General features: G+C 41.6%; 1 long non-coding RNA gene across 1 annotated transcript; it reads right to left on the reverse strand.

Moving 5' to 3' along the window:
* Window positions 1–859: 859 nt before the first annotated feature.
* LOC122550231 (uncharacterized) lies at window positions 860–22,855 on the reverse strand. The gene is made up of 6 exons (XR_015757077.1): window positions 22,444–22,855; window positions 20,842–21,148; window positions 19,182–19,259; window positions 18,908–18,954; window positions 13,558–13,656; window positions 860–4,984 (listed from the first exon to the last, which is right to left on the reverse strand). It is a non-coding gene; the product is annotated as an uncharacterized LOC122550231 (long non-coding RNA).
* Window positions 22,856–23,692: the final 837 nt, after the last annotated feature.

Consider the following 23,692-nt stretch of genomic DNA (forward strand, 5'->3'; position numbering starts at 1 on the left):
AGCCTTGTAAGTTATGGTATAATCAATTCACAAAACTAGCATATATTTTTAGTCCATGTTATCTGACTCAATATAGTCAAATCAGTATTTTAATTGTCTTCCTGTCAATCTTGCCCCTTCAAAATAGGAATATCATCTTGTTTCTGTCAAGTGTACGTACTGTCATTGCCAATTTTATATTGAATTTGAAAAATATTAACAGACATACTAAGAGCTAATCAAGCTGTACGTTAAAACATTTTTAAAATTCTGGGTGGACAGGGGACAAGGAAGAATTCCAGGGAAACTGGCAGCATCTCTATTGTCAAAAATCCATATTAATCGAAAAAAATGAGTGCTTCTTAGTTCTGAAGACTCGAATTTCATAGATACCCAAAACATTGTGTTGTAAACCTTGTCTTATAATATTATTGCAATATAAATGACTGTCCTGTAACTTTGAATGAATCTGTGATTGAATGCCCCCCTCCCCCACACTCCCAACATCCAACCCCACACCCCCACCACCACACACACTCCCACCAATCCCCTGGGACCTGTGTCCATTGAAATGGGATGACAGTAAGATTGGCAGAAGGCAGTCATCCTGATGATTGTACGGCACAGAGATATTGTTAATAATGGACTGGCCTGAAGTGATGTGCAACAATCTGACTGGTGGACAAGGCAACACCAGTTATTTATGAATTCAATTTTTCTACATGAACAACATTTCTATATAAAAAATATTTATAGATCACAGGATGAGATGGAAAATACTGATGTCCAAAAAGAGTAGGTTTTTTGAAGAGGAGTACAAATAGAAACATGACATAAAAAGTCTCTCAATGTCTTGAAAGCAGCATGGGTAGTTTTCTTTTTATTGACTAATGAGTCCCTTTTAACCCATATTTTACAGCCCACATAAAATTTATAAAGGAATTGGATAATCACAGCACAGTTTAATTTTATATATATTGCAATGCGACTGATGAGATTTTGTTCTAATTTATCACAACATTTTGCATTTAATCGTAATTTTTTTTTCTGGCGTGAAGCAGTTATTCAGAGAAGCCGTGGAAACAGAGCAGAATGGAGCAGAGCAAGTCTGGGAATGAACAGTGGCAGAAGCTTCCGGATAAAAGCCTGAGGAGTGGGGCCTGGATTGAGGTCAGGCAGAGAGGCAGCAGAAGCAGAGCAGAATAGAACAGACCCCGAATCCAAAAATGGAGATCCAGAGGTGACGTCTAGGTTGAAAAAATGGTGTATGATTGATTGGTTGCTGAAGAACCAGGTCTAGAGATTGCGTGAATGGTGTCTGGAGGGAGATAGAGTGTAAAGTAATTATTTTTATGGTTTGTAATTTGTTAGGAATAGACAGCAATAGTAAGAAACCTGATTTTAGTGAGTAGTGAGTAGTGGGTAAAATTGAGGAATTGGTTCCTAGTTTATTGTCTGTAGTTATTGAGGTTCACAACAGCAGGAAAACTCATCCTCCGCCAAAATGTGGGAAATCAGGGACACTTCCGGTATCCATGGTGACCATGTATGCAGGAAGTGTGTTCAGCTGTAGCTCCTGGTTTACTGCCTGGAGCTATGAGTGACCTCACTATGGAGCAGCCATAAGGCTGGGTAGCACATTTAGCAAGCTGGTCACAACACAAGTAAGGACTACACAGACAGAAGAGCATTGGATGACCATCTGGAAGATGACTCAAGAATGGGCAGACATTGCAGGAGTCCCCTGTGGCTATTCCCCTCTTAATAAGATATACCATTTTGGATTGGTTTGGGAAGGATGTTTTCTCAGGAAAAAGCCACAGCTGAAGACAATGCAACCGGTCATGATAGGAGACTCTACAGTCAGGGGCACAGGCAGACATTTCTGTGACTGTGAGCAAGATTCCAGGATTGTTTCTTGTCTCCCTGATGCCACGGCCAAGATGTCTCTGAGTGGGCACAGGAAATGCTGAAAAGGGTGAGCAGCCAGTGGTCATAGTCCAAATTGGTACTAAAAGCAGAAGTAGAAAGAAATATGAAGTCCTGAAAAGGGACTTTAAAGAGTTAGGGAGGAAGTGAAAAGCAGGGCCTCTTGGGTTGTAATCTTGGGATGACTCCCTGTGCTAAATTCTAGTGAGGGAGGCCAGAAGTTGAAAGATAATACAATTGAATGCATGGCTAAAGAGCTGGAGTAAAAAGGAGAGCTTCAGATTTCTGGATCATTGAGATCTCTTCCAGGGCATGAGGGACTTGTATAAGAAGGACAAGTTGCATCTAAACTGGATAGACATCAATATCCTGGCAGGGAGGTTGCTAGTGCCACTTGCGAGGGTTTAGAGTAGTGTGGCAGAGGGGTGGGAACCAGAGCAGTAGATCAGAATGCTTTAGATGCTTTGGCATGGCAGACAGGTAGGTAAAGGGTTGGTGAGCTGCATTACTGATTAAAGAGAATAGCACAGCTATACAAAGGGATGCCAAGTTGGAGGGCTAATCCAGCAAGGCCATATGGGTTGAACATATGAAAAAGAAAGGTGCAGTCAGTATAATGGGGTTCTGCTATTGGCCTCCCATTAGCCAGCAGGAGATTGAGGAACAGATAGGTAAGCAGACCATGGAAAGATGTAAAAGCCACAGGGTTGTTGTCATGTGTGATTTTAACTTCCACAATATTGATTGGGTGTCCATTAATGCCTGGGGCTTGGATGGGGCAGAATTTATTAGGTGAGTTCAATATGGCTTCTTTTAACAATATGTAGATAGTCCAATTAGGGAAGGCTCCGTACCAGACACTGAATTGAGGAAGGAGTCTGGCCAAGTGATTGAAGTTTCTGTTGGGGAGCATTTTGGGAAAAGTGATCATAATTCCATAAATTTGAAGGTAGTTATGGGTAAGAATAAGAGTGGTCCTTAGATGGAAATGCTAAAGTGGGGGAAGGCTAACTCCAACAGTGTTGGACAGGAACTGGGGAAATTAGATTGGGGGCAGCTAAACTCACATCTGATATGTAGGAGTCTTTTAAAAGCCAGTTGATCGGAGTTCAGGACCAGCATGACATCTTTTAACAAGACAAAATCACCAAATCTTCAGTTACCTGCAAGATGGCAGAGCTGGGATTGTAGGTAGTCCGGCCACATCCTTCTCTCCCTCTCTCCTTTTTCATCTTTTTCTTTCACTTTTCTTTCATCTTTTGATGTCACAGGGAAGATGGAGCGTTGTTGGATGGGCGTTGGCAGAGACAGTGGCCAGAGCAAGGACTCCTGTCTTTATTAGGCCTGGAGCTGGGACTTGGAACCTCGGTGGGCTGTCAGCCTGTCAGAGCAGGGGCTGCAGTAAGTCCGTAGCATGGACTCACGGGCTCGTTGGCTGTGGTGGTGGCGGTGGTGGTGGTGCCCAGAAGAGGTCCCCTGGCTTTGTAAACAGCATATACTTGGGGACACAGTTGGTCTTCAGCTGCAGTGACGGTGGTGCCTGGTGTGGAAACTCCTGGCTGCAGGATCTTGCAGGGACCTTTCAAACACCATGCAGCTTTTTTGTTGATCCTTTGTATAGGGAATGAACTCTATTTTAAGTTATTTAATTTTACTCTTTTTGTAACTTAAATGGCACTGTATCATGGTGACAAAACACTCTTAACTATATCTTTCCATATATATAGAATGGATGGATGGATGCATCTTATAAGCATGTTGTTAAATCAATGATTTCTGACTGACTGAGCTATGTTCATTGGATGGATGAGATATGTATACCTAAAGGTATATGCATACATAAACTATTAAATGATGAATTAGCCACTTGGTCACAACTTCCTGGCATCCATACCTTTACTTCAATGATACTGCAAGTGAAATATAAAGATGACAGGCACTGATGCTGGCAACTGGGAGATCAGTGGTCAATGGCTGTGACATGGATAGCAAATTGGTTGAGTGGCAGGAAGCAGAATTGGAATAATTGCTAAGTACTCAAATTGGTAGGACGTGACTAGTGGTGCCCCACAGGGATGTGTGCTTTGGGCCTCAATTATTCACAATAATTGCTCAATTGAGTGAGTGCTCAATGTTCCAAGATGGCGTCAGGATAGCATGGCTGCATGCAGGTTCTTATCTGGGGCTCAGCCACTTCCATCTGCTTTTGTTCTCCTTTTTTCCATTTACTTGTTCTCTTTTTCTTTCGTTCTTCTTTCCTTTGGCAGGTTAGGGTGGCAGCAGCAAGAACGTGCCATGCGGAAAGTGGTGGCAGCCTCCTGGCAGTCAAAGGTGGCAGTGGACATGGCATCTCCTGGCAACTGGAGGCAGCGGCAGTGAGGACGTCCTGGCAATTAAGATCAGCAGTGGCGGAAGTGGCAGCAAAGCCCCTCCGGTGATCCGAGGCGATGGTGGGAGCAGCACTCTTCCAGATGGCTGCACCGGCAGGGTGACATCTCAGAGGAGGACGGTTGGAGTGGGACTCTTGGCGAGGCAGCTGCCTGGCCTGAAAACAGCGCCAAGGACTTGTGGTTGCTATAGGCCCAGACCAAGGAATCCTGGCATTGGCAGGGTGGCAGCTGCAGCGGCAGCGTGGTACACCAAGAGGGGGGCTCCTGGTGTCATTGAAGCGGCAGTGGAGCCATGGACTCCTGGCTGTGGTCACAGTAGCCACAGAGCAGGGACCCCTGGTTATCGGCGCAGGCGACAGGGACTCCTGGTTGCAGGGTTAGTGTGGGATCAGCATGGGGCTCGGCAGCAGCAGTAGCAGAGGTGAGATGGGCCCAGCGGCAATGGGATAGTGCCAAAAGTGTGGTGACTCCTTCAATGGTGGGTCCAGTGCAGACAGCAGCGAGGCAGTGGAGGAGGTTTGGCAGCGTAGGTGTCGTGTTGCTGGTGAACTGACTCAGGATTCATGGTGAAAGTAGTGCAAAGAAGATAGACTTCCTTTCACTTAAGTCTTTTTAATCTTAAACAATTCCAAATGGTGGCAGATTATGACAGTTGAAGCTTTTCACTGGATTTTCTGTATTATTCACTGTAAAATGCAAGCGATAAATCATTCAAATTCAACATCAAAGTCAAAAAACCAAATATGTACATTTGCTGATGACACATAATTGGATAGCATTGTTGACAGTGTTGATGTCAGCATAAAATTACAATTGGATATTGATAGATTCAGTGAATGGGCAAAGTTGAGGCAGATATAATATTAATATAAGCAAGTGCCAGGTTATCCATTTCACACCGAAAAAGGATGGATCAGGATATTTTTTAGAAGACACAAAGTTAAATAGATATCCAACAAGATTTGCGGTGGGGTGGGACGGGGGGAGGGGGTGTGAGTGAGGGGGTTCAGGTACATAGCTTTTTAAAATACCACAAGCAGGTGCAAAAAATAGTCAAAAAGGCTATTGGAATTCTGGGCTTGATACCTAAAGGAGTGGAGTATAGAGCTATTTACATTGTGTTGCAGTTATACAAAACCCTAGTTAGACCCCACTTGAAGCACTGTGAGCAGATCTGGGCACCACACCTGGAGGGAGTTTAACACAGGTTTATAAACATGATATCTGGACTATAGGGGTTAAGTTCTAGGAGAGTTTCAACAATCAGGCCTATATTCTCTAGAATTTAGAAGGTTGAGTGGTGACATAATTTAGGTTTTCAGGATGTAACAGGGAAAGACAGGGTCAATAAAGATAAACTTTCCACTAGTTGAAGATTCTAGAACACAGCACATAGTCTAAGAATTAGGGCCATTCCATTCAGGAGAGATATTAGAAAGCATGTTTAAACACAAAGAGTAGGGGAGGTTTGGAATTCTCTTCCTCAAATGGTGGTCAATGCTAATTCAATTGTTAAGTTTAAATCTGAGACAGACAATTTTTTTACTAAGTAAAAGTATCAAGGGATATGGACCCAAGGAAGGCATTTGGAGTTAGACAACAGATCAACCATGATCTTATTGAATGGTGGAGCAGATTTGAGGAGGTGAATGGTCTCTTCTTGTTCCTATGACCTCTAGGAACTGATGGTGTGGAAGGGTACTGGACCGTGTAAGTGGAAATGAAAATGCATCTGGTTAATAAGAGCCCAGAGCAAACAGAATTGAGTGAATCAATGCATATTCTCAACCCACAGTGTTCCTCTGCAGTGAATGTGACAAAGATTACCATGCCATAGAGGGATTCCTAAGGTATACCAAGTGACGTTTAACACAGAGCTCACCACCCTAGAGCAAACTATTGTGTTACAAGGCAAAATGTTGCCAGCACCATACACTAAGCAACAAATGTTTTGGTGTTGGGGTGAGTAAGATTCCAGTGGAGTTTTCCCATTTTTACTTTGATGAATTTGGTTATTATAGGATCAAGGAAACCCCCAAGAATGCCATAAATAACTAAAGACAATCTAATCTCTGGTTGTCATTTGACACAACAGGGTTTGCAATAAGCAATGATCACTTGGGGATGGGGAGGAAGTCATTGCTTGAAACTGCCTTTTGCCACTGTTTATCAACTGACTATTGTAATTGTGGAGAATTTGAGGTAAGTTAATAAAGCATCACTAATGCCTGTGTACTTGTACATATTTCAGTAGAAGAAGTGATATTTTTCAAGTATGTTTTACATACTTTACCAGTACAAGTTATTAATTCATTATACACAAGGATTTTTTTGTTCTGAAAAATAGTGTGGTTCTAATACTACTCAGACTATTGTAAATCATTGTATTGTTGACTTTGTACAGCTACTTTTTTATCATGAAACACTGCTTGTAAAATCTCAGCTCAGGTTCATGAACAAGTTCAGTACAGATTCCAGCATCTGCAGTCATTTGTTCCTGACTCATCATTTTAGTTTTGAGAGGACAAATTCAAAATATCGGGACCTCACATCATTTTCAAATATAAACAAATGATCCATACTGTCACTCCAAAAACACTGCAGAAATCCAACTTAGTTTTTCTAAGTCGGAACAAGTTGTACTCATAAATTTGAATTCTCCTCCAAAATGAAAAGCTAACAATCTTAACTGTTACATTAATCACGATTCCTTATTTTTCACATAAACATTTCAAACAATATAAATGTTATTCATACTGTATAAAAACATCAATCATTATATAGCTCAGTGTTTGGAAGCTGACCTAAGTGAAAAGTTTGTGCTTTAGCACAAAGCTAAAACCACATTTTATGGTTATTGATTGACTAGTTTGACATCCTGATGTCAAGATTCAATCCATCAAATAAATTTAGTTTCAAACCATTTGAAGCCAAAGCTTTAACTGAAACAGAAACACCTAGGTTATAGAGATGCGCTTCATAAAAACGAATGACTCTGAATAAGTGACAGTTGCTTAGTTAAAATCAACAGAATGTTTTGGGGAAATCATTTAATTGGGCCAAGAATTCACAGGCAATCACTCTGGTGACATTATGCCAGTAATTACTTTGACTGAATCAACAAAGAGAAGTGTTAAAACTTGTGCTGCTTATGGATAATGATCCTGTTTCTCGACTGTCCATCTCATGTCAAATAAAGAATGAAAACTCTCATAATAACTTCCATAATACTAAATCACAGTAAAGAAAACATAACATCACATGATAGAATCCCTCTAGTGTAGAAATGGGCCTTTCAGTCAATCAAATCCACCCCGACCCTTCGAAGAGCATCCAACCCAGCTTTACCTCCCTATCGTATCACTGTGCATTTCCCATGGTTAACCTACCTAGCCTGCACATTTTTGGACACTGTGGGCAATTTGGCATGGCCAATTCATCTAACCTGCAAACCTTTGGACTGTGGGAAGAAACTGGGGGAAACCAACACCGACACAGGCAGAATGTGTAAACTCCACACAGACAGTTGCCTGAGGCTGGAACTAAACCCAGGCCCCTGGTGCTGTAATGCAGCTGTGCTAACCACTGAGTCAAACATCTGGCAGAACTAATATCTCTTCTTAGTGATTAACATCACTCAATTTTAAAAGTCAAAGTTGTCTTTTTTATGTAGCTTCTTGTATCTTCTTTATACTCTTCCCTACTCTCTTACCTATCTTTAACCTGATGCTGTGAGATATGGGATCTGTAGACAGCATTGAAAACTCCCAGACCAACTCCTTCCTAACTGTACACACCGTGCCACCATCTCTGGTAGATCTGTTCTACTGGTGGAACAGGACTCACCCAGAGCAATGAAACGTGGTGTCTGGCACATTGGTTAAGTATGATTCCATGAACTTGACTATGACAGGCTATTGCTTGACAAGTCAGTGGGACAGCTCTCTCAATTCTGGCACAAGCTGCCAGATGTTGGTAAGGAAAACATTGCAGGGATGATGTTGAGAGGCTAAGTTGGCGTTGTGATCTCTATTGCTTGGGTCGATGTCAGATGGTGCCTCAGATTTCATTCCTTTGGAATTTGTTGCAGTTTGATACAGCTGAATGGAATGTGAGGCCATTTTGGAGGGTAGTTAAGAGTCATGAATATTGCTGTGTCATATGTAGGCCAAAAGATGGCTGATTTCTTTTCCTCAAGGACATTAGTGAACCAGAGTGGCTTTTCTCACCTTCAATGATGGTTGCATGGCTATTGGTGACATTAGGGTTGCATTTTTATGCCAAGTATTTGTAGAATTAAAATTGGGATTTGAAGTCATGGATTAGTACTGCATGTGGCAGTCAGAGCTCCATACATCATCCAATCAGATTCCTGATCAGAAAGGTTGACCTCATTTGCACACATAGGGAACAATTCCTGTGGGTGAGTACTCAATTTCAGGAAGCTGAATCAGTACTTATATTACATACACCATCTTTGGTTAATTGAATTTGCTAAGATTAGCAAATTTGCTAATTTGCTAAGATTATCTCCAGGGCTGGCTTGTTGTAGTCCACTGGGCATGGTTCACAACTCCAGTGAAAAGCCCTCAGACTGATGGTGAAAAGCCCTCAGACTGATGGTGAACAATACTGCAAATGTATCCATTGTAGTCTTCACTGAATAGACAGTTCTGAAGATGTGCTTCCATTGTCCAGACTACTCAGAAGAAGGAACACTCCAGTCCTCACCAGACAGCATTTCCAGAATTGATTGCACAGCCATTCTGAATGGAGATAATTCGAAAGAGGGGAGTTGGAACAGCTATCTTGTTTCCTCAAACAAAGAAGAAGGGGATTTTGATAGAGATGTTGAAGGAGTAAACACTGATGATGAGGATGCAAAGAAACCTCAGGGCAGTGGTAACATGAAGCAGCCATATAGCAGCTAGATCTGAAAACAAGTGGCTTTGCATAAATATTTGTGGACATGCAGAACTAATTGGCAGTTTGTATTCCATACTCTTTACTGACCCCAAGGGATTGCTAGTTTTTTTGATGGTGAAATTTTGTGTTGCTTTCCTTGTCATACATTGTACACTTCTTTGATCCTTTTCTACCGATAACCTTCTTTTTTGTTTGGTGGTCAGAACATCAGGACGGAGTTCTTTAAACTAAAATGACAAGGGGATATGAACTTAGACAAGGAGGCGGAAGGAGGAGAATCAGGGACAAAACAAAAGACAGAAAGGGGAATCCAAAAAGTGATATGCAGAGAAATCAAGGGCCAAGGTTAAACAAGGCCATGGCAAAAAAATCATGGAAATGGACCAAGTAACGGTTAAAGGATGAGGACTTCAAGCATTAATTGACAAAGCATTCACACTAAAGTAGATGAATTTAGCAGGCAAATGAATGAAAACAATTTGGTCAGGATTATAGGGACATGACTGCAGGATAACCAGGAATTACAAATGAACACCCAGGAGTATTCAGTATTTAGGAAGAACAACTAAAAAGGAAAAGGCAGTGACATTGTATTTCAGGTTAACAAGGAAGTGAATGCAATAGTGATGAAGGATATTAGCTCCGATGATGCAGAAAAGTGTGGGCAGAGCTGAGAAACACTAAGGGGCAAAAAACACTGGTAGTGGTGGTAGTATATAGAACCCAAACTGTAGGGGTAACATTGGAAATGGCATGAAATAGCAAATAAGAGATGCATGCGACATTAATTATGGTGACCTTCATCTGTATCTAAATTGGGCAAATCAAATTAGCAAGAATTCTGTAGAGGAGGAATTCCTGGAGTACATATGCAATAGCTTTCTGGACCAATACATTGACAAACCAACTCAACAAAAGACCACCTGAGACTGGGTGCCATGCAATGAGAAAGGAATAATTGGCAACCTCGCTGTGTGAGAGATTAGCAGCCATAATATGATGCAGTTCCTCATCAAGTTGGACAGAAATGTAATTGATTCTACGAATAGGATCCTGAATCTAAATGGGAGAAACTACAATGGAATGAGGCGTGAGTCAGCTGTAATAGGTTCAGGAATGTTACTGAAAGAGATGATTGTAGAAAGGTAATTATTAATATTCAAAGAATCACAACAATTGTTCATTCCTGCCTGGTGCAAATGTAAAACATGAAAGATGGCTAAGGGCTTTACAAGGGAAATTAAAGATAACATTATCTCCAAGGAAGGAGAAGCCAAGTTGCTCTGGAAAAACAACATCAGCGCCAATTTGTGCTCTGACAAGGAGGTGGAACAGTTCATCAACTTCACCAACGCCTTCCACTCTGACCTTAAGTTCACCTGCACCATCTCGGACACCTCCTTTCCTTTCCTGCACTTCTCTGTCTCCATCTCAGCTGACTGACTCAATACAGATATGTATTTCCAACCCACTTAACCCCCCCAGCTAGCTGGACTACACCTCCTCCCACACCTTGAATCCCACTAATAACCAGATACAGCACATTATCTGCCACCATTTCCACCGTTTCCAATCAGACTCCCCAACCAGAGACATATTTCCCTCCCCACCCCTATCTGCATTCCACAGAGGCCATTCTTTCCATGACTCCCTTGTTAGGTCCACTCTTCCCACCCACACACCCTCTACACCTGGCACCTTCCCTTGCCGCCGCAAGAGGTGTAAAATCTGCACCCACACCTCACCGTTCACCTCTACCCAAGGCCCCAAAAGATCTTTTCACATCTGGCAGAGATTTTCCTGCATATCCATCCATGTCTGGGACACATGCACCAAACAACCCCACCATCCTGGAGCCAACCACTTCAACTTCCTCTCCCACTCCACCAAGGACATGTAAGTCCTAGGCTTCCTCCACCACCAAATCCAAGCCACCCAATGACTGGAAGAAGAACACCTCATCTTCGGCCTTGGGACCCTTCAACCACACGGCATCAACATTGACTCTACTAGTTTCTAAATCTTCCCTCCCCCCCCACACCTTATGCCAGATCCAACCCTCAAAATCAGCACCACCGTCGTAACCTGTCCCACCTGGCCATCTTCCTTCCCAACTATCCGCTCCACCCTCCCCACCGACCCATCACTCTCACCTTCCACCTGCATCCGCCTTCCCAGCTACCTGTCTCCCAGCCTCACCCCCACTCTTCTATTTATCTCTCAGCCCCCTTCCTCCCTATATTCCTGATAAAGGGCTTATGCCTGAAACGTCGACTCTCCTGCTCCTCGGATGCTGCCTGATCTGCCATGCTTTTCCAGCACCACACTTTTTGACTCTGGAAAAACAACAGACTGAGGAGAGGGAGCAGTTTAGAATTCAGCAAAGGAGGATAGAGGGATTGATTAAGAAGGGGAAAATTCAGTACAAGGTTAATCTTATGGGGAACATAACTCATTGTAAAAGTTTCCATACTTTTGATGAGAAAAAGATTAGTGAAGACAAATGTCAGTCTCTTATAGTCATAATCAGGGAAATTTGTAATGGGGAATAAGGAAATGGTTGACGAATTAAGTATGCACTATGGTTCTGTATTCACAAAGGAAGATACAAATAACAGACCAGAAATATTGAAAACACCAGATTTAGATTAGATTAGATTACTCACAGTGTGGAAACAGGCCCTTTGGCCCAACAAGTCCACACCGACCCTCCAAAGAGCAACCCACCCAGACCCATTCCCCTACATTTACCCCTTCACCTAACACTATGGGCAATTTAACACGGCCAATTCACCTAACCTGCACATCTTTGGACTGTGGGAGGAAACCAGAGCAAATCCATGCAGACACAGGGAGAATGTGCAAACTCCACATAGACAGTTGCCTGATGCGAGAATTGAACCCGGGTCTCTGGAGCTGTGAGGCAGCAGTGCTAACCACTGTGCCACCGTGCCACCCCAGTCTCTTAGAAAACAGTGCACTTAGAAAACAGTGATAGAGTTGGGCAGAGTCAGCTTGGATTTAATGTGGGGGAGAAGTTAAGGATATCAGTATTAGAATGAAATGGTGTTGGAGAAATTAATATGAATGAAGAGGCTGATAATCTACATCCCAGAGTACTTAAGGAAATGACCTTAGAAATAATAGATGCAAGGGTGGTTGTCTTTCAAGATTCTGTAGACTCTGGAACAGTTCCTACAGATTGGAGGGTACATAATGTAACCGTATTATTTTTAAAAGGATATAGAGAGAAAATCAGGAATTGTAGACTAGTCAGCCTGACATCATTAGTGGAAAATATACTTGGGTCCATACTAACAGTTTTAATAGCAGAGCACTTAGAAAACAGTGATAGGGTTGGGCAGAGTCAGATTAGATTACTTACAGTGTGGAAACAGGCCCTTCGGCCCAACAAGTCCAGATCGACCCTCCAAAGCGCACCCACCCAGACCCATTCCCCTTCATTTACCCCTTCACCTAACACTACGAGCAATTTAGCATGGCCAATTCACCTAACCTGCACATTTTTGGACTGTGGGAGGAAACCGGAGCACCCAGAGGAAACCCATGCAGACACGGGGAGAACGTGCAAACTCCACACTGTCAGTCACCCGAGGCGGGAATTGAACCCGGGTCTCTGGCACTGTGAGGCAGCAGTGCTAACCACTGTGCCACCGTGCCGCCAAAAGTCAGCTTGGAGTTATGAAAGGAAATTTGTGTGTGACAAATCTACTAGAATTAGCATGTAAAATTCACGGGTGTGGAATTGCAGGTGGTGCATTATGATGGATAGAAAACCGGTTGGCAGACAGAAAACAAAGAACGGGAATAAACAGGTCTTTTTCCAAATGGCAGGCAGTGACGAGCCGGATGGCGCAGGAATCAGTTCTTGGAGCATTAATGATTTAGATGAGGGAATTAAATGCGATATCTCCATATTTGCAGGTGACACAAAGCTAGGTGAGAGGATGAATTGTGAAGGGGATACGAAGATGGTTCAGAGAGATTTGAACAAGTTGAGTAAATGGAAAAATGCATGATAGATGATGCATAATGTGGATAAATGTGAGCTTTTCCATTTTGGGAGCAAAAACAGGAAGGTGTGTTATTATTTGAATGGCTATAAGTTGAGAGGGAAATGTGCAATGAAACTAATGTCTCTCCGCTAATCTCTGAAAGTAAGCTCGCAGGTGGTAAAGAAGGCAAATGGTGTGTTGACTGTCATAGCGAGAGGATTTGAGTACAGGGATGTCTTGCTGCACTTGTACAGGACACTGGTGAGGCCACACATGGAGCAATTTTGGTCTCCTCATCTGAGGAAGGATATTCTTACCTCAGATGGAGTGTAGCAAAAGGTTTATCTTAAATCACCAGCTTTCAGAGCAATGCTTCTTCATCAGGTGAAGAGAGAGAGGGCACACCAATACAGAGTCTGTAAGCAGAGAGATCAAAGGATCATACAATTGGTGTAAGTGTAGTGAACAAACCCAAAATGGCTGATGGAGAACTCTGTTAGAAAGGAAATGCGAGTTTCGATTGATTACGATGCAAACTCAGGATCTGTCACAAGTTATTGTTCCAAGATACTTAAAGATTTTATCAGTGCCTGCCTAACTTTCCAAATCAGGTAGAGATACAAAAGATGACATCTCAGGTCAGACACTGAATTGTAGGTGTGAGGCCTTTAGAGTCTGTCTCTGAGTTTTACTTCAGGTTGGTCTTGTTCCGAAAGCAGGAATTTGTAAAATGCCACACTGACTGTGACTACAAATTGTGGGTTTTTTTAACAAAATAGAAAGTATCTGCAAATAAACCCACATCTTGGAAGAAATGATTCAACCCATAGATTTATGTATTAGTGTGTGCATTTGAGAGAGAATGTGTGTGAGTGTGTTTGAGTAAGTGTGTGAGAGAGTGGGTGTGTGTGTGAGTGTGAATGCGTGAGAAAGAGAGTGTGTGTGACAGAGTGTAATAGGTAAACCAAAACTGCACAAACTAATTAACGTGGAAAGGTCAAAACAATTTATCAAGGTAATGGTGTCAAAGCAGGACAATAAGGAGGATTTTACAGATATAGAACATTATGGTGGGGTCACATGTAGTATGACATGAACCCAAGATCATGATTGAGGCAGTCTTCATAGGTATGGAACTTGGCTATCAGTCTCTGCTCAGCGATTCTGTGTTGTGTTGTAGCTCGAAGTCCACCTTGGAGGATGTTTACCCAAAAATCAGAGGCTGAATGTCCTGGAACGCTGAAGTGTTCCCTGTTCTGGGAGGGAACACTCATGTCTGGCAATTGTTGCACAGTGTCTATTCATCCGTTGTCATAGCATCTGCTTGGTCTTGCCAATATACCACACCTTGGGCATCCTTACCTGCAGCTACGAGATAGACAACATTGGCGGAGTCAGTACATGGTGGGTAGTGTTCCCACATGCGATGGTAGTGTTCATGTCGATGATCTGACAAGTCTTGCAGAGATTGTCGTGGCAGGGGGTTGTGTGGTGTTGTGGTTGATGTTATCCTGAAGGTTGGGTAGCTTGCTGTGAACAATGGGCCTGTTTAGGGTTTGGTGGTTGTTTAAAGGTGAGATGTGGAGGTGTAGGGAAGGTCTTGCGAGGTACTCATCCTCATTGAAGATGTGTTGAAGGCCGCGAAGAACATAACGTAGTTTCTCCAGTCCCGGGAAGTACTGGAAAATGAAGATTTGGAGATGCCGGTGTTGGACTGGGGTGTACAAAGTTAAAAATCACACAACACCAGGTTATAGTCCAACAGGTTTAATTGGAAGCACACTAGCTTTCGGACACTAGCGTCGCTCCGAAAGCTAGTGTGCTTCCAATTAAACCTGTTGGACTATAACCTGGTGTTGTGTGATTTTTAACTTTGGAAAATGAAGGGCACTCTATCGGTCGTACCGTGAGTCTACCTTCTGAGGAGGTTGCTGTGGTTTTTCACTGTGACACGTCGGAACTAGTAATCAATGAGTTGAGCATTATATCCCGTTCTTATGAGGTTGCCCTTCAACACGTTCAGGTGTCCGTCGCGTTCCTCCTCATCTGAACAGATCCTGTGTATGCACAGGGCCATAGGGGATGGCTTCTTTAACATGTCTAGTGTGGAAGCTAGAGAAATGCAGCATCATGAGGTTATCTGTGGGTTTGCGGTCGAGTGAAGTATTGAATGGGCCATCCTTGATGAAGATGTGGGTGTCCAAGAATGAAACTGATTCTGAACAGTAGTCCATGGTACGTCTGATGGTGGGGTGAAACTTGTTGATATTGCTATGTAACTGTTTCAGTGATTCCTCACCATGAATCCAAAGGAAGAAAATATCATCAATGTATCTGATGTATAGCATTCACTGAAAGTCCTACCCAGTAAAGAAGTCTTGTTCAAATTTTGCATGAAAATATTGACATGTTGGGGTGCAAATTTGGTCCCCATTGCTGTTCTGTATGTATGGATGAAGAACTGGTCGTTGAAAGTGAAGTTGTTGTGGTCGAGGATGAAACGGATGATTTATAGGATGGTCCCAGGTGATTGCAGATGTTGATATTGAGTACTAAGGTTGTTTCAGTGATGCTGTCATTGTGGGGGTTGCTGGTATAGACAGCTGAAATGCCATCATGACGAGGGATGCTTCTGGTTCGTCTGGTCCATGGGTGCTGAAGCTCTGTAAGAAATCCCTAGTGTCGCAACAGAAGCTGGAAGTTCCCTGTACAATGGGTTTGAAAATGCCCTCGACATAGCCAGAGAGGTTCTCCCAAAGGGTCCTATTGCCTGATACAATGGGACGTCCAGGTATTTTCGATTTGTGTATCTTTGGAAGGCAGTAGAAGTCCCCTACGTGAAATGTACGTGGGATGAGAATATATAAGATACTCTGAAGGACTGGGTCAAAAATCTTGAACAGTCTGTTGAGTTCAAGGGTGTGTTCTTTTGTTGCATCAGCAGGTAGTTGTCTGTGGTGTTCCTGGTCATTCAGTTGTTGATATGCTTCTTTGCAGTAGTCCATTCCATTCTGTATGACAATGGCTCCTCCTCTGTGTGCTGGTTTGATGACAATGTTGCGATTGGTCTTGAGAGCATGGATGGCATTCTGTTGATTGAAATGAATGGCAGAATGGCTGAATAGCTTATAGCTGCTCCTATTTTTAAAAGTTTCTATGGGTTTACATTGAAGCTACATTTGTCAAGTGTAGACTCTCATTTTCAAGGGACAGTCATCTATTACAAAAATGTAAAGGGGCTGCATGATGCTGATTGACACACACAACTCAATCGCATAGCTTCCACCTTCAGAGGCTTCAAACCCACTTCCCAGAGGGTCATCTCCTGAGGTAGGACCTGTGCATGACAGAATCAGTGCTGTATGAAACCTTGCATCTGAAGCACATGTTAGTGTCTAAGATAATCATTGTCCCTCAAGATGTTTTAGAAGGGACTCCAAAGCTGTTAGCAGAATACCTAGCTTGTACAAGGCCAAAGGATTTTGGAAATTTAGGTTGTATTGATTTACATGTTGGTGCTTTGCAAAACTTTCATACTTACACACCCGAAGTGAGTTCAATAATGTCTAACCTTATGTTTTCCAGCACTATGTCTGGATATTTCCTCAGCAGTCACTGCTGAGCTGGTGGAAACCTGCTGACTACACTGCTACCTCGTCACAATGGCATTGGCTCTCATGTTGCAGTGGCACTCGGTCTAGGTGACAATGGTCTTCTGGGGCTCATCCACGTATAAGTAAATAGCAGCATTGGGATCCCTGGCAGAGGAGAATTAATGCCGCACTGAACTGCTGTCATGTCCCAAGAGGACACGGATTAGACATAAGGCGAGCAACAGAGAGGTTGTTCATCCAAGGATGTGCATGATGGTCCTGTATAATGGCAAGCTTACTCTGGGAGGATCCAGTTATTTGGAGGCATGTTTGATTCAGTTGACCAGTTGAACTTACTCTTGCAGACAGCAACAAACAATTCATCCTTCTTTAGCACAGAACCTAGTCAGACCCCTGAATCAATTGCCTGCTGAATGCCTCATCTACTTCCAACCCCACTCCCTTCATCAAGAGAATAACCTTTTGTTGCCACACCTAAGGTACAGGGTGCTCTTCATTCATGCACACCTTGCAAGGTCAACTCAAGGGAGCAGTCTCCAAATTTTGGACACTGTCTTCTGACTCTGCTCTACCATATCCAGCATTGGATTGGACTCTGAATGCTAAGGCCTCTGGAGATCCTGTGTCCCAGACTGTTAAGTAATGACCTGATTTCTTTGAGATGAGGTGCCTGGAAGGACCTATGGGGTTCCAAGGCTTCCTGTCTGCCTGTTAATAACATTTGTCATTTAGCCGATTCTTGCACTTGTAATGAAGCTTCACATGACTTTTTGTATTTGATTGAAGCATCAGTGCACAAAATGGGCTTTGTGATGGTACTGCACATATTCTATAGAGAAATCTCTACTTGTGCCCAAGACTATGACTCATTTGCTTTCTGGGCCCACAATGACACTTGGCCTCTTAGGAGGAAACTCCAACTAACAGTTTGTTTTAGTTCACATAGAATGATTTTCTTTCTGGACAATGTCTGTACACTTGCAAATGATATAACATGCAATTCTTTTCTTTGTTATGGGAACTCAAAGGTTTGGATAAATATCTTTATTGCAAATCAATATCATTGACCTTTGTCACGATATGCTAACAAAGGCTTTTGGACAACAGCCATTTCATTTGCCACCCAGAACAAGTTGTAAGTCGGATAGCCAATCCAATCTCATCATCTGCGCAATGATGGGTTACATTAAAGTTCACCCCTTTCATACGCATCTCCTTCATTTCCTCCGATTCATCTCAAAACAGATCTTCATAGATGGGAGGGGACCAACCGACAAGCAATGACATATACAAAACATCAAATAGATTTAAAATAAAAGTTTATCAGGTTTTTAGATATTCTGACATTCAAGACAATATTGAATCATTTACCTTTAGCTTCCAATTTTTTTGTATAGTAACAGAACATTTTACGTTTCCAGTTTTAGGATGTATTGAGTTTTGCAGGAATACAAATTGTAATTCTGGCACATACCTTCTCCTTATGCAGTCCATATATACCTACTAGCTACATTGTCTGAAAAAATTAAAATGAGTAGGAAGTCAATAACATGTTTGTGTCTGTCTGCTGTACCTCAACAAGCTCATAAACTGAAATTGTGCGGATGAAATGTCAAATAAATTAGTTGGGGGGAAAACTGTTTTAAGGTGTGTCAAACCAGTTCAAGAAATAGCAAAATTCATCACTCAAAACCTGTTCTTTAAAGTACTTTAACCTTTTAGCTAAAAGCATTTGTTAAAATTTATTTATGATGGCATTTTCACAATATTTAACAAATGGCCGATTCAGTTTCCCAAGAAATGCTATTCATGAGGAAACACTTGAATTGCTTTCATTTGCAATATTTAAATGTTCTGTCATAATTTCTGGAGATAACCACAAAGTAAAATGATGAGATCAAATTGCAATGAAATTTCAGTCCCAGAAATATCCCTTAAATGTGTTCTTTTTAATCATAAGTATGAAATGTGTTACCCCTTCAATACAAAAATCACATACCCTATGAAAAGAAGGTAACTGAAAATTAAAGATGAATATATGAATTTACCTTACCTTATTGTCCATTAATAATTTAGATATTTGATGCCAAAATATTTTTACTGAAAAGAAAAGTAAAAAAGTGTTGTTATAAACAAATAAAACTTTCACATGCAAGACTTAAATTTCAAGGAAAACAATAAAGATTAAAGCTTCCCACCCAACCTCAGTTAGTGTCCCTTCTTGCCTTTGCCATGTCCAGTTGCACTTCTAAAGCTACGTCTGACACTTTTTTTTACAAAGGATTAAATTATGTTCTATCCTCTAATCCTCTCAAAGAGCTATGTACCTTTCCAATGATGGCAGGCCTTTGACAACATGAAGGAGATGAGAGAGCTTGAAACAACATCAGACGGCCTTGATAAATCTGTTGTGACAACACAGAAAGAATGCTGTGACTCGCTTCATTTAGATCTGAAAGCACTTTTGTTGTATCTCTGACTCGGAGAAAGGGTGGAGGACTGTAACATCAGTGCCATTTTTTTTTCACTTTCTGACAATCTCTAAGGTATGCTGACAAAGATTATGGACTGCTGTTGCAGAAACATGATAAAGTAAAACCCCAAGAAACAAAGGTTAAATAATCATTCAAAGCATAATGTTCAGGTTTACCATTTTATTTTTGCTGCAGAATAGTAATTCACCTTGTGTTCCATTGCCTCAAGGTATACTGGCAAATGGAATAAAGGTAAAAGCAAATGCTTGAAATTAGCTACCTGGCAAACTACAGTAGTTTATAGACATGAACAAACTTATTTAATAGCTACTTTGCACAAATTAATTTGACATATTATAAATTATGTGATGATATTTAGACAAATCCAATTTTGAAAACACCCCCTAGCTACAGAAGGCTGTTTTAGAGTAATGTTCACACTGTGCAGTATGCATCCTACAATTCACACTCAGTTCAGATTAGTAGCAAGGTGGCAATATTTCTTACATGTCATTTCTGATACATAGATTAGAATTCACGTAATTAAAAAAAAATGCTTTTGTTATAAATGTGGTAAATATAGACGATTGAATATTAACTTCCATTGGCTGATTGTTACATTTGAGTTAATTAATGGACTAAGATGGAACAAACATAGTTACCAGAAAAAAATTGACATCATTCTACACTTAACACTGTTTGATCGCAAGGATGTTTGATGATCTGCATTTCATAGCATTCATTCAGCGATTGATTGTTATGTAGCAGTGATCTATTGAGATCAATAGCCAGGAAAGGAAATCATATAGCACTTCAAGTGCATCAACTCACAATATTTATTTTCTTGTAACGTGCCCAACAATATTCAAATGAAATCATTGGAAACCAATTGAAAAGAAAGCAAGCTGAAACCAACTCTTGATCAGCCAAGAAGTGTTCAAGTGAAGGAAAAATTCAGATCAAAATTTGCAAGGGTTCATGCCTGTCACTACTGTGATCATTATGGTGTTATTAGTCTTAGTTACATTGGCCACTGCAGTTAATGGAGTTTGCTTTGCGCGAAAGTAATTTTAATACTGACCAGGAGATTCCAACATTGATTCTGCAAATGATGGTGCTCCAAAATGGACAGGACATCGATTGAAATCAAATGGTGTAATTTGGATTGAGATTTGATTGCAAACTAAACACTCAATTAAGTTCAAAAGCCATCACACCTTGTTAAATTTGTTGAAGCAATCACAAGCATTTGGAAGTGATCACAGCTCATTGAATAGTCAACAAGCGGTAAAATAGTTAACAATAATGTAAATGAGACAACTCTGGAGCAAATACGATTACAGTTGAATTAAAATTTCAAGTATGTCACGAAAAATGAAAACCAGCAACTCAGCAATCATCCTGTACTCCTCTGACAGTGCTTCCACACCTATAACCTCATTCATCTAGATGAACAAGGGCAGTAGATACATGGGAACATAACCATCATTGAAGTTCTCTCCAAGCTACTCACCATCCTGACTTGGAAATATATTACCATTGCTTCATGTTCATTGGATCAAAAATCTGGAACTCTCTTCCTCATAGCCTCTGTCTACTTTGCTGCTGTTTTATTGTGCCTGATAGCTGAGATTTTGTCATGAGGGGAGCACCTAGGACGACAATGACTTTCTGCACTGACCCTGCCAGCAACAGTCTGCCATCTGCAATAATGAGAAACTCAACAGACTGCTGGCAGAAGGCACCACAGAGTCAGGGGCATCCAACATCCAGGCTCTGCTACGAGCCAAGAAAATCAGACATCCCTACAAAGTCTACACCTAAAAGGGAAAGATGAGAAAAAGATAAAATTAATGTTATGAATAAAATGTTTTTTTAAATAAATACAAGCTGTATCACGCACGTGACTCAGAACCACAAACTTGCTGTCACCCCACCTTTGCAACTCTCCACGAAACCCACCCCACTCCCCTGCCAAGTATTGGGAGCACCCACTCTCAGTCTAAGTACTTCAGGCCTGTTGGCAACACATTGATATGGGCCTACATACACAGCCTACATTCACAACCGCCCCCCCCCACCCCGCCCCAACCGAGTCTCAGGTCCTCACCAACCCAACTCTCCCTTACTCCCTCTCACTCCACCTTCCCTGCCCCAACTGCCTTATTCTTGGGATTGGACACCTCAACTCCATTTCAGGACTGTACCTTGTCTCAACTTCCTCCACCTGCCAAAGGACTACACCTCCACCTCACTCCCCTCACCTAAGACTACATCATCTCCCCGCTGTCTCATTCTCAAGACTACCCAACTTCTTCACCCCCCCTCCCCTGAGTCTCAGAACTATATCCCCTCTCTCTCTGTTCTACAAACCCCTCATTATTTTTAGCCTATGTGCTTTCTCCACGCCAAACTTGAGACCCTTTCCATAACACTTCATCCCCATTTAAGTTCCAACTTGAGTTTCAACATCCTCCCTTCCTCTTGCCAGAAGAGATGGGTTGCTTCTTCCCATTATGAAGATTGGCAGCCCTAGGACTGAATTTCCCTTTTCTTACCCTTACCTACCCCCTCACAGACTTCCCAAACCCACTTAGCTGATGCTGCTGCAAGGAAGCCTCATCATGTACAGGACAAAGCCAGTGTGCTTGCAGTTTGAACAAGCATGTAATTTGAGTAGCGGGGTGTTGAGTGGGGTAGGCTGTGCTGGTAGTGGGGGGATATATAGAGGGCAGGTGAATTTGGAAACGTGGAATGGGAAGGAAGAAAGAGGAGAGAATTGGGAAGTGAAATAACTTCACAGAGGTCATGTTCCATCATTCTTTTATTTACTAGTGAACAGCACACCAGCTGTTGCTAGCCAGCTCGGAGTTAGTATTCAACTGAGGAGATTCTAATCTGGTTATATTGGTCAGCCAAGGCTTTCCTGACTGATCCCAGTTAACAACCCTAATCAAGAACTTTGTAGTTAACAAGGTCAACCTGGTCCCAATCACGACAGGAAGCACGATAATAAGAAATATTGTAATAAAAATACAATATCACTTATATAACTAATACTAATTACAGTTAAATCAACTCTGTAGTGATTTGTCTATTTTGAACAATTACGCACCTCATGTATGTGTCAAGTCCCTGAGACTTTGTGATCATTAGTTTAGCATTTATTCCTTATAAAATTAGATAATGATGGAATTACTCAGCAGGTCTGGCAGCATCTGCTGAGAAAAAGCAGAGTTAACATTTCAGGTCCAATGACTGTTCTTAGAACAGATCCCTTATTTATTTTTTAGTTTATTTCTTGCTCATTCCTGATGAAGGGCTGATGCCCAAAACATTGATTCTCCTGCTCCTCAGAAGCTGCCTGACCTGCTGTGCTTTTTCAGCACCACACTCTCGACTCTGATCTCCAGCATCTGCAGTCCTCACTTCCTTCTATTTCTTGGTCACGTCCAGGCTGAAGAATGCTTTAGAATGCTTTGATGGTTTTGTATCAGCATTGCGCTCGTCAGTTAATTTCCAGTGATTTCAGTTGATTCTGTTGACTACATTAACGACAAGTAAATGTTTGTATCTGATGTGGTCAGAGCACTCATTTCATTTCAGGGTTAATGATTTCAACAGACACCAAATGATGACCAAATGAACACTTTGAAGCATACGGCAACACAAGTGAGCGCAAACAAAGTCTGTTGAGCACAAACTAATGTCAAAATTTTCCGGTCAGGATGTTATACCATCAATATATTATGCACATTCAACATTGTATTTTTAATTGTTCGATTATAAAAGCACCGACCTTTTCTGTCATCTTAGTCATATGGAATTAGAAAGCGTAATTCCATAATAATTAACCTTAATGGAATATAATATTTTCTACCACCATTATATTGGTGTGCTAACGAACTAATTTGGTCTTTAATAATGATATCCTTCACTAATTACCCCTCAAAATGACTCATGATAAGAAGAATTAGTTTCTATAAATCATACAACTGTTCTTTACAAGTCAACCAAAGTGCTACTGGTGCTTAGAATTTTGTATAAAACTGATAGTCTCACAGCAAAATTAATTTCAGCAGAACAATGCAGGAGATTTTCATATTCACAGTACTGCTGAAGAAGTCATATCAGACTTAAAACATTAACTGTGTTTCTGTCTCCATAGATGCTGCCAAACCTGTTGAGTTTCTCCACCATTCTCTGAGATTGTTTCTTGGTATCCATTGTTTTACCTACTCTTTGTGTTGGCTTGTCACATGTTTGTTTAGAATACATATACTGTATTCAAGGGGAGGCAGCAGTGCAGTGATACTGTCTCTGGACTAGTAAACCAGAAACCCTGGCTAATGGTCCAGGAGCAT

The sequence above is a fragment of the Chiloscyllium plagiosum genome, unplaced genomic scaffold (assembly GCF_037043375.1).
Source record: "Chiloscyllium plagiosum isolate Xiang-an unplaced genomic scaffold, Cpla_swu_hap1 HiC_scaffold_5, whole genome shotgun sequence".
Classification (NCBI taxonomy): domain Eukaryota; kingdom Metazoa; phylum Chordata; class Chondrichthyes; order Orectolobiformes; family Hemiscylliidae; genus Chiloscyllium; species Chiloscyllium plagiosum.